Below are 10,661 nucleotides of genomic sequence, written 5' to 3' on the forward strand. Positions count from 1 at the left end.
GCAACCAAGGTACATGCCCTTGACTGGAATCGAACCTGGGACCCTTCAGTCCTCAGGCCGACGCTCTATCCACTGAGCCAAACCGGTTAGGGCAAATATCCCACATTTTTAAGGTTGGCTCTGGATCCTGTATATTTTTTTTTACCTTGGTCCTATTATAGGTCTTTTACCAGCCCAGGTACTCCCTAAATATAGGAGAGAGATAGAGAGAGAGGGAGAGAGGGAGAGGAGAGAGGGAGGGTGGGAGAGAAGGAGGGAGGGAGGGGGAAGAGAGAAAGAAAGAGAGAGGGAAAGGAGTGAGGTTTCAAGCACTGGAATGTGTCAGGTGGCCATGTGCCTTTAGAGTCAGATAGATCAGATCTGGATTTAAATCCACTCTTAGTTCTTTATTAATTGTGTGACCTTGGCAAGTGACTTAAGCTCTCTAAGATTCAGTTGCTGCACCTGTAAAATGGAGATAATGCCCACATAATAGTTTAGCTAACATGTACTGAGCACTTCACACTTATTAATTCAGTTAATCTTCATAACATTTCTAGGAATTAAGTGGTTATTTTTTAAATGAGGAAATTAAGACACAGAGAAGTTAAATAGCAAGTTCAAGTTACTGTAACTTGTAAGTGGTAGAGCTGAGATTCTGAATTTGGACAGTCTAACCCCAGAGCCTGTGTCTTTAGCTACTGCACCAGACTGTATAGTCACAATATGAACAAGGATTAATTGAGATAAACATTTGAAGCATGGAGTATGGTGCTTGGCACAGAGTAGGTACTCACTAAATGGTAGCTATTACCACTATAGCTGAGAAATATGCCTCCATGTGGGCATGTAGAAGATGTGGTCCTGGGTCAGGCGATGCAGCACAGACATGGGCCCTCCTGCTGGCCTGGTGTTTGCACAGTGTCAGGGCTTCTTCCATCCTAGTTCTGTCAGACAGTGTGTATTGGCAAAATACAATCCCAATAGCTTGTCTCTCCAATCCCAAAGTTGCCTGACAAGCCCAGAGAGGAATACACTGGAGCTGAAACGGAGTGACCATAGGGAGGGGCTCCCATCCAGTGAGCCAGTTAGTTGCTCAAGAATCACTTTTCTGGCTCAGTTTCAGAGGAATTTCATTTCCTGGTGTCTTACCCATTGGGTCAGGACTCCCAGATAAGCTGCCTGTGGAACAGAGTGAGGCTGCTGCCTAAATTGGCACAGGGCGAAGGGTTAATGCCAGGAAGCCAAGGAGACCCTGCAGGGACTCAGGGAAACCCAGATGTGGGCTTCAGAGGAGGGGAGTATCAGGCTTGCTTTTGTTTCCTTGACATGTGTATCTTGGCCCTTTGCCTCACCCTGGGAACGGCTGGGTCAGCAGTGAGCAGTTCCGGCACACCTGCCCCACGTGGTGCTATAGAGGCAACGTGGTTTATGGCTAAAGGCTTTTGGATTCCCATCATGGCTCTGCCACTTTTCAATTGTGTGACCTTGGCTGTTTATTCCTCTTCTCTGAACCTTGGTTTTCTCTTTTGGGAGAAAACTGTGAGAATCAAATGAAATAACCTAGGACAGCAACTTATATACTATAGGTGCTCAGTAAACATCCTCAGTCATGGATAGATGCAGCTGGGGAATCTGGAGAAACATAAAATGCAATTCCTCATCTTTAAGGAGGTTATAGCCTAGGTGGGGGAGAGGTAATAAATCACAGTGCCAGAACTGCAAATAATATACACAAGCCAACAAGTGTAATGGACAATGAGAGCTTTGGGGGTTCAGAGGTAGGATAGCTGCCCTATGGGCTAAGCTGGTCAGGAAAGACTTTCCGAACAAATGAACCTTGCAGGTGTGCAGAGGTTGGGGATGAAGGTGAGGGGCACCCCAAGAAAACATCTGAGATGAGGCCAAGTAATTGAAGTTCAGGGGATGGAGAAGAGACCAGTTGGACTAGAACCAAGGGTTTGTGAGCGAGACTAGAGTGAGATGGGATTCAATCGGCAGCTCGGAGCTAGGTTGTGAAGGGCTTTGAATGCCACGGAAGGAGTTTGAAAAAAATTTTTCTTTAATTTTTTTATTTTTTTAAAATATATTTTATTGATATTTTACAGAGAGGAAGGGAGAGGGATAGAGAGCTAGAAACATCGATGAGAGAGAAACATCGATCAGCTGCCTCCTGCACACCTCCCACTGGGGATGTGCCCGCAACCAAGGTACATGCCCTTGACCGGAATCGAACCCGGGACCCTTCAGTCTGTAGGCTGACGCTCTATCCACTGAGCCAAACCGGTTTAGGCCAGGAGTTTGAAATTTATCTGAAGGTTTTTTCGCAGGAAAATGACATCAATATCATGACCTTGATTCAGTGTATTCTTTTTTTTTTTTTTTTTAATTTAGAGGACGTTTATTTATTATTATTATTTTAATATGTTTTTATGGATTTTTAGAGAGAGAGGAAGGAAAAGAGACAGAGAGATAGAAACATGAATGAGAGAGAAACATCACTGTTCGGCTGTCTCCCGCCTCCTGCATGGGGATGGAGCCTGCAACCTGGGCATGTGCCTTGACCAGGAATTGAACCTGTGACCTCTTGGTTCCTGGGTCGACAGTGAACCACAGTGCTACACGGGCTGGGCTAGAGGATATTTATCAAAGCTGGGAAAAGTGAAACGAGAAAGGTCTGGGGAAATGAGCCTAGGCTGGTCTGCTTTGGCTCACTAAGATGTCAGAGAAAAGGGGGTTTTGGGACAGGTTCAGGGGGTTTGCCTGGGATGAACTGCCACTGCCCCTTGCTGCCCTAATTGCAAGCCTCTTGGGGTCCCTGAGAGTTTAGGAGATGCATGCCTGCAGGGGAGGAAAGGGGGTGGTGAGGTTCCGGTATGCTTCTGCAAGGAAGAGCCAGCCACTTCTTTTTTTATTTAAATTATCACCCAAGAATATGCTTATTTGATTTTAGAGAAAGGGGAAGGGCGGGGGGAGAAGGAGAGAGAGAGAGTGAGCTCAACATTGATGTGAGAGAGAACATCTGTACATGCCTGACTGGGGATTGAACCTGTAACTTAGGTACGTACCCTAACCAGGAATCCAGCCTTTCGGTGTATGGGACAACATTCCTACCAACAGCCACACTGGCTAGGGCTTAGTCACTTATTCTTTTAACACTTCTGGGCTTTAGATTCCTCATCTTTTTTTTTTTTTTTTTTTAGATTTCTCATCTTTAAGGAGTTTGAGCCATGCGATTGAAAAGGAGCTTCTCTAGCTATAGAGTCCGTGATTCTATGATACAGGAAGATTATTTTGATGATAAAATACAAAATTGGTTAGATGGTAGAGCTGCTGTAATATCAGACATGAAGCTTCCTGTTGCCTCTTGTGAGAGACTCCAGGTGTAGGGGGGAAGGCCTTGATTGTATGTGATGGTACTTGACACTATTCAGGGGTCCTCAAACTATGGCCCGCGGGCCACATGCGTCCCGCCGAGGACATTTATCCGGCCCGCTGGGTGCCGCTGCCTGTCCTGCTTAGCAGCCGACTCGTCCCGGGCCCGCAGTGCGCATAGGAATTTGTTGATAGTTTTTTTTTTAAACTATAGTCCGGCCCTCCAACGGTCTGAGGGACAGTGAACTGGCCCCCTGTTTAAAAAGTTTGAGGACCCCTGCTAGCTCTATAACAATTTGAGTTCTGTAAGGAACAACCCCAGGAGACACCCACTCTTGGGACACCTAGAGAAGTGGGGAAATTGGTAAACTGTTCTGGGAAAAAAGTGATTACTCATTTGGTGGGCCTCAGATTTATATCATTACTGTTGGGCAATAAACTGAGAAGGAAAAAAAATAACAGTAGTTCCTTATTGTTTGTCTTTAGATGTTGTGTAAAGTTTCCCAATTTACAAAATAATTGCACAGGCATTAACTCATTTGCTTCTCACCACAAGTCTCCTCAGGGAGGTGCTCCCTCCATTTTATGGATGAGGAGAGACTGTAATTTCTCAAAGTCTCTCGAATCTATGTAGGCCTCCTCATTCTAAGTGCAGTTAACTTTCCCTTGCTTCATGTTCCTCAGACAGGAAATAGGAGCTCACTTCTTCCATTAATGAATGAATTCAGCACATGTTTATTAAGTGCCCAATATACATCAAGTACTCTACCAACATGAGGTCCACAAGAGGGCATATATTTAAGGAAAAAAATCTTCCTGAGTTTTACAACAATACATGCTTATTATAGAAATTTTGTGAAGTAGAGGAAAGGATTCCTCTAATCACACCACCTAGAGTTATAGGTATATTTAGACTTTTTTCTTTGCCCATATTTATAATTATTGAGATCATACTATGTATATAACTTTGTATATTGATTTTTTACTTTTTATGAATTTTCTCATATTAATAACTTTTTTTAAAAAAACCTTTAAAAATGGCTGTCTAACATGATGTTAATGGATGATTCATAACTTAATAATTTTCCTGTTGTTAGACATCTGGATTATTTCTTTTTCCTCTTTTCAATCCTTCTTTATTGTTAATCCTCACCCAAAGGTATTTTTTCCATTGATTTTTAGACAGAGTAGAAGGAGGGGGAGAGACAGAAACATTGATATGAGAGAGACACATTGATTGGTTGCCTCCAGCACGTACCCAGGTCTGAGCTGGGGATTGAGTCTGCAACCAAGGTACAGGCCCTTGACCAGAATCGAACCTAGGACCCTTCAGTCCGTGGGCCGATGCTGCAACCACTGAGCAAAGCCTGGCTAGGTTTTGTTGCTTTTCTGGACTTGGAGCTAAAATGCGACTGAGGCCTAGATGTTGTCTCTAGGGGGGTGACCTTTTGTATCTGGCTGTAAATTGCTCAGCCAGTTTGTGTGGCTATGTGTCTCAGTTTCCCCATCCCACTTGTCCTAGCTTACTGGCCTGTCTCAGTAGGATTTCTTTTATAAGTATGTCATATCCAGACAAATATGGGCAACTTAAGTGTAGCTGTCCTGGGTGGCTATACATATATTCTAAAAGTTCTGTCATTAATTAAAGTATTTTGATCACTTATCATGTAGTGTTGTTCTTAAAACCAGTCTGAGCCCTATAAAACCAGTTTCACTTCCTTATAGTCACACTTAGTATTTCAGGCAGCCTGCCACTCTGTATTTATCTGTCTTTCTGTTCCCAGTTCCCCTTTTCCTTTCTTGCTCTAGTTGAGGTCAGATAGGGCTCCAGGTATGGAGGCCAGGCAGCAGTGGAGGGAGATTGGCACGTTTCAGAAGACTTTGACCTTAAATCCTGCACCTATATCCTTTTAGTGCATTCTTGTCCGTGCTCCATTTCTGCTTTGTGATCCCTGCCCGACCTCAGTTTTTAAGTTTTATTTTACGGAAAAGAACCATCAAATCCTCGGGCTGGGCACATAGCCTTGAACTGTCCTCCTCTCCGAGGAAACTGGGGAGAATAGGTAGGGAGAGGGCTCCATTGCTTTCAGCTGCTGGGCCGCTAGTTAATGTTCGACCAGCAATTCCCATTCTTGGGGAGACCAGGATCATGTTCCAACCCCACATCACTGCCCAGGGCAGAGGGCACTTTGTACAGAGAGCTGTGATTCTAGAGCGATCTGCATCTGACCTTCCTACTTCATCTTTAGAGTTTGCAGCCATCTGTGGTTTTGCAGCTTCTCAGTTCTTAGTCTCCGGTTCTTCTTCTCCGAGTCTCTGCCCTGGGGAGAAAATGAGGATGTTTATTAGTGTGGGAAAAGAAACCCTGACAATTACAAAGCAAAATATAAACACAAAGATGGGCTCCCTGTCTGTCATGCCTCCCTCTTCTCCCCAGCAGTTTCTGAACCCTTCAAAACCCTAGTGCAGTGGTCGGCAAACTGCGGCTCGTGAGCCACATGCGGCTCTTTGGCCCCTTGAGTTTTTAGCAAAGGCCAGCTTAGGAGTACCCTAATTAAGTTAATAAAAATGTACTTACCTATATAGTTTAAGTTTAAAAAATTTGGCTCTCAAAAGAAATTTCAGTCGTTGTACTGTTGATATTTGGCTCTGTTGACTAATGAGTTTGCCGACCACTGCCCTAGTGAAATGTTAGCTGAGTGTACAAACATGTCTATAGGGTTTCTTCAAAGATGAGACTATATTTGAAGGCTTTATATGCTGACTACCATCCTATCTGCTTTCCTCTTTTTCCAGAGGTTTCTGATTCTCACAAATAAGACTGAGGCTAATGGTCCAGAAATCTAGCTGCCTTTCACCCTTTATTAATTGCAGAATAAGTGATGCAGAGGCTTTTTGGAGAATATAGTTGTGGGGAGAGAGAGAGAGAAAGGAAGCGTTGGAACACCAGCTGGAGAAGGGACCAGAGAACACCATTAGTGAATGAACATCTCGGAGCAGAATAAGAGAGGAGGTAGAAACAAGGAAGCAAAGGAAGCCAAATAATTGTAGGAATTGAGGGCATAATCCACAGGGGAATAAGGTAGTCCCTTCCCTGCAGCCTGAAAGAAGAGTTGCCTGGAAAGCCCCAGAAATCTAAATTCAGGATTGATTCCAATGAACGGACATACAGACAATATAAGATCTTTAATAGGAGAAACGGACATCAGGGGCAAAGCAGATACTTGCTGCCAGTGGTGGCCGGCCGGGAAGAAATCCGCACTCCTCCCAGGACAGGGTCTCTTTTTTATAGGGGGTAATAGTAAAACCATATGTTGGGTGGTCATGTAGACCACCAGAAAGAACAATGCATTTCTAAGTGAACAATAACATTAGGCAGTTATCCCACTCTATGCATTCATTAACCTCCTCCCTGGGGCCTGAACTTTATCTTTGGGTAGCATTCTGGCTTTCTGGGTAGTCAGCTAAACCTGAGGCTACAGAGCGTTAAACAGTCATAGAAGGTTAAACAGAGTCCAACATTTCCCAGACATCTTTACTGCTGGAGACATAGTGCATCTCTGAGCTCCCCTACAGTGCCTATTATGGGCATGGCCTTAGGCTAGGTCCTGGGGATACAGAGATAAATAAGACAAAGTCCCTGTTTTCCAATGTATAGTCTAACCAAAAGAAGATAAGTAACAAATAGAAATTAGATGAGATTTAAAAAATGTGTGGTATTGTGGGCTGAGATACTGCTACTAGCAGCTAACATTTATTGTTTACCCACCACCTTCTAAGTGTTTTACACATGAATTAACTCATTGACTCCTGACAACAACCTTGTGATGTATGTATTACTTTAATCTCTGTTTCTTTTTTTTTTTTAAATATTTTTATTGATTTCAGAGAGGAAGGGAGAGGGAGAGCGCGATAGAAACATCAATGATGACAGGGAGTCATTGATTGGCTGCCTCTTGCACGTCCCCCACTGGGGATCGAGCCCGAAACCCCGGCATGTGCCCTTGACCGGAATCGAACCCTGGACCCTTCAAGTCCGCCGGCCGACGCTCTATCCACTGAGCCAAACCAGCCAGGGCTAATCTCTGTTTCATAAGTAAAGACTCTGAGGCACAGAAACATTACCATTACCCAGAAGGCAATCTGGAGCAGGAACCCCGGTGCAGGTGGTCTGGCTTTAGAACATGTGCTCTTAAGTAGCATGGCCTCTAGTAAGTCATCCAGAGTGTGGGGAAGTTTTGCCGCTTCACAGCTGTCTCCTTTGTATTGCCTGTCTGCCCTTTATCTGGGATACTCTTTCCTAAAGACTCTGGTCAGGGGCCCGACTCACTCCGCCTATTCCTGGCCAGTCACTGGCCTTGGAGCTTGACTAGAGTAACTTAACCTTTACATATAGCCTAGCACAGACTGACTTTATTTAGAATTCATAACTTAGATTAACCTCTAACCCCCCTAGATCTTATAAGGTTTTTGTAACCATATCCTGTAATTTACTAAGAGTTTACTGAAAGACTGAGACTTAATTAGCTAAACTTCCTTTCATACCTACACCATCCCTTTTACACCATCCCTGACACTGATGATTGCCAGAGCTGTTTTTCAGAAACAAGCCCAAGATGGGAGTGGGGGAGAGGGGGCGGTGGGGGGTGGGTGATGCAGCTGAAACTACCTGAGACTGGCCAAAGCAGCTTAGAGGACCCTATAGTGACCTCCTCATGAACTTTTCTCATTATACCCTCATTATAATACTAAAATCTCCAGTTAGGGGCAGAGATTTTCCTCTGTTTTTGAACACGAGATGTATGAATAGCTATGTTTTCTGACTGCGCAACCCTACCTATACCTGCGATGATGAAGCTCACCTTAAAGTTTATGCATGTTTTCCCCGAATAAAGATGAATTTGATCCTTTCTTGGGTATACATGGTTTTGGGAAGTGTGTCTTTGTTGCTATCTTACAATAAAGTTCCCGCTCACAGAATCATCTCAGAGTTGTCTTTTGGCTGGTAACACTAACACTTTGTGTCTGTTTTGTTTAACTACATGATGCTCTGTTTGTTGGAATATTTGACTCTCTGTGTTATAACCTGGAGAGCAAGAACTTATTTTTTTGGTAAAATTTTAAATCGTTGCAAAGATAAAGCTAATAAAATAATGAACTTACAAGTGCTATCACACAGTTTCAGCAAGTATTTCATAGTCAATCTTGTTTCATCTACAACCCCTTCCCCCAATTATATTGTTCTAAAGCACATCCCAGACCTAAGATCATTTCATCTGTTAATACAGGAGTGGACCATAGTAGGTTTACAGTTGTGAGTATGTGAAGCACATACTCACTTGTATTAATAATTGGTATTATTTGCCATATGAGCAACTATAAAACTACTTTTGCCCACTCCTGTACTTCCGTTGTATTACTAACTTATCAGGGCTTTTAAAAAAAACATAACCAGAGCCCTGGCCAGTGTTGCTCAGTTGGTTGTAGTGTTGTCCCATACACCAAAGGGTTGTGGATTCGATCCCTGGTTGGGGCACGTGTAGGAGGCAACCAATCAATGTTTCTCTCTCACATGGATGTCTCTCTCTCTCTCTCTCTCTCAAATAAATTTAAAAAGTTATATAAAAAGACATAACCACAATGCCATTATCACACTAAAAATTAGTACTTCCTAAATATCACAAAATATTCAATGCTCAGATTTCTGTAATTATCTCATGATTTTTCCCTCCCCTCTCTTCCCTTCCATTTTTCTTTCTTCCTTTATAACTCCTTATATGGATATCTACATTATTTTCATCTCTCTTAGGTAAATACCTGGAAGTGGAATTGCTGGACTGTATAGTTAACATTATAAGAAAATGCCAAACTCTTTTCCAGAGTGCTTGTTTCTTTTTATATTTCCACCAAGAATATATAAGAATACCAGTTGTTTCACATCCTCACAATACTTGGTGTCACCAGTCTTTTAAAGTTTATCTATATGCCAATAACTTTTTTGAGTACTTCTTGATGCCTTGCAGAATATATTATTCATGTTATGCTTATCTTGTGGAATGTTTTCCCAACTCTCCAGTTGTTCAATCCTTCCTATGTTTTACTTCAGTGTTTCCTAACATGGAATATATGTAAGAATCATCTGGGAGTTTCTCAAAATATACAAGCCTCAGTCTTATTCCAGACATACTGTATCAGCTTCTTCAAGGATGGTTGAAAAAGTTCCCTAAGATAATTCTGATTTATACTCTTGTTTTTTTGCCACTGCTTTTATGCTCAAGTCCTACCTATGATAGCAGAGGTTCTCTATCCTGGCTACATGTTAAAAGTATCTGGGAAGCTTCAAAAAATGAGCAATGCCTGGGTTCTACCTCACACCAATTGAATTGAAATCTGTGGGTATGGACCGAGTATCAGTTGTTTTTAGAATTCCCCCGTCATTCTAATGAATAGCCATATTTCCCACTGGATTTATCTCTGTCTTCTCTTGTGGCATTTATCCTTTTCTATTTTATAATATAACTAGAGATCCAGTGCACGAAATTTGTGCACTCAGGGAGGTCCCTCAGCTTGGATTGTGATACAGCGCAGGCCAGGCCGAGGGACCCCACTGGTGCACGTTCGGGGCCAGGGAGGGACATGGGAGGTTGGCCAGTTGGGGAGGCACCATGGGAGGGCCCAGGGCATGTCTGCCCATCTCGCTCAGTTCTGATTGGCCAAACCCCAGCAGCAAGCTAACCTACTGGTTGAAGCGTCTTCCCCCTGGTGGTCAGTGCATGTCATAGCAAGTGGTTGAGTGGCCTTAGCATATCAGCATATTATGCTTTGATTGGTTGAATGGCCGACCAGACGACCAGACACTTAGCATATTAGGCTTTTATTATATAGGATAATTTTTCATGTCTTATCTCTTGCCTTAGGATTCATGTTCCTTGAGGTAGGAACTCTGCCTTTCTCATTTCTGTCTCTTTCATGGGATCTAACACTGAGACTTGTAGCACAGTTGGTGCTCCATAAGAATTTCATGGGCACATAAATTGGTCATTAGGAAGAGTCTGTGGTCATTAGGAAGAGATAGGCTATGTCCTGAGTCTCAGGTACACACGTTAATGCGACAGGTTCCTGTCCTCTGTAGGGTCATTGTTGTTGCTCTTGATGACTGGTGTGTTAACTCCTCTGTGAATAACAGACGGATCATTGCCCTGTGTGGTATTTGTTTTCAGGCACAGCATTGGGACTAAGAATTCTATGTGTGTATGGGGTTAAGGGGCGAGGATGGATAAGGAGACAGATCTAATTAGAATGGAGGA

This window comes from Plecotus auritus, assembly GCF_963455305.1.
Source record: "Plecotus auritus genome assembly, chromosome: 10".
NCBI classification, from domain to species: domain Eukaryota; kingdom Metazoa; phylum Chordata; class Mammalia; order Chiroptera; family Vespertilionidae; genus Plecotus; species Plecotus auritus.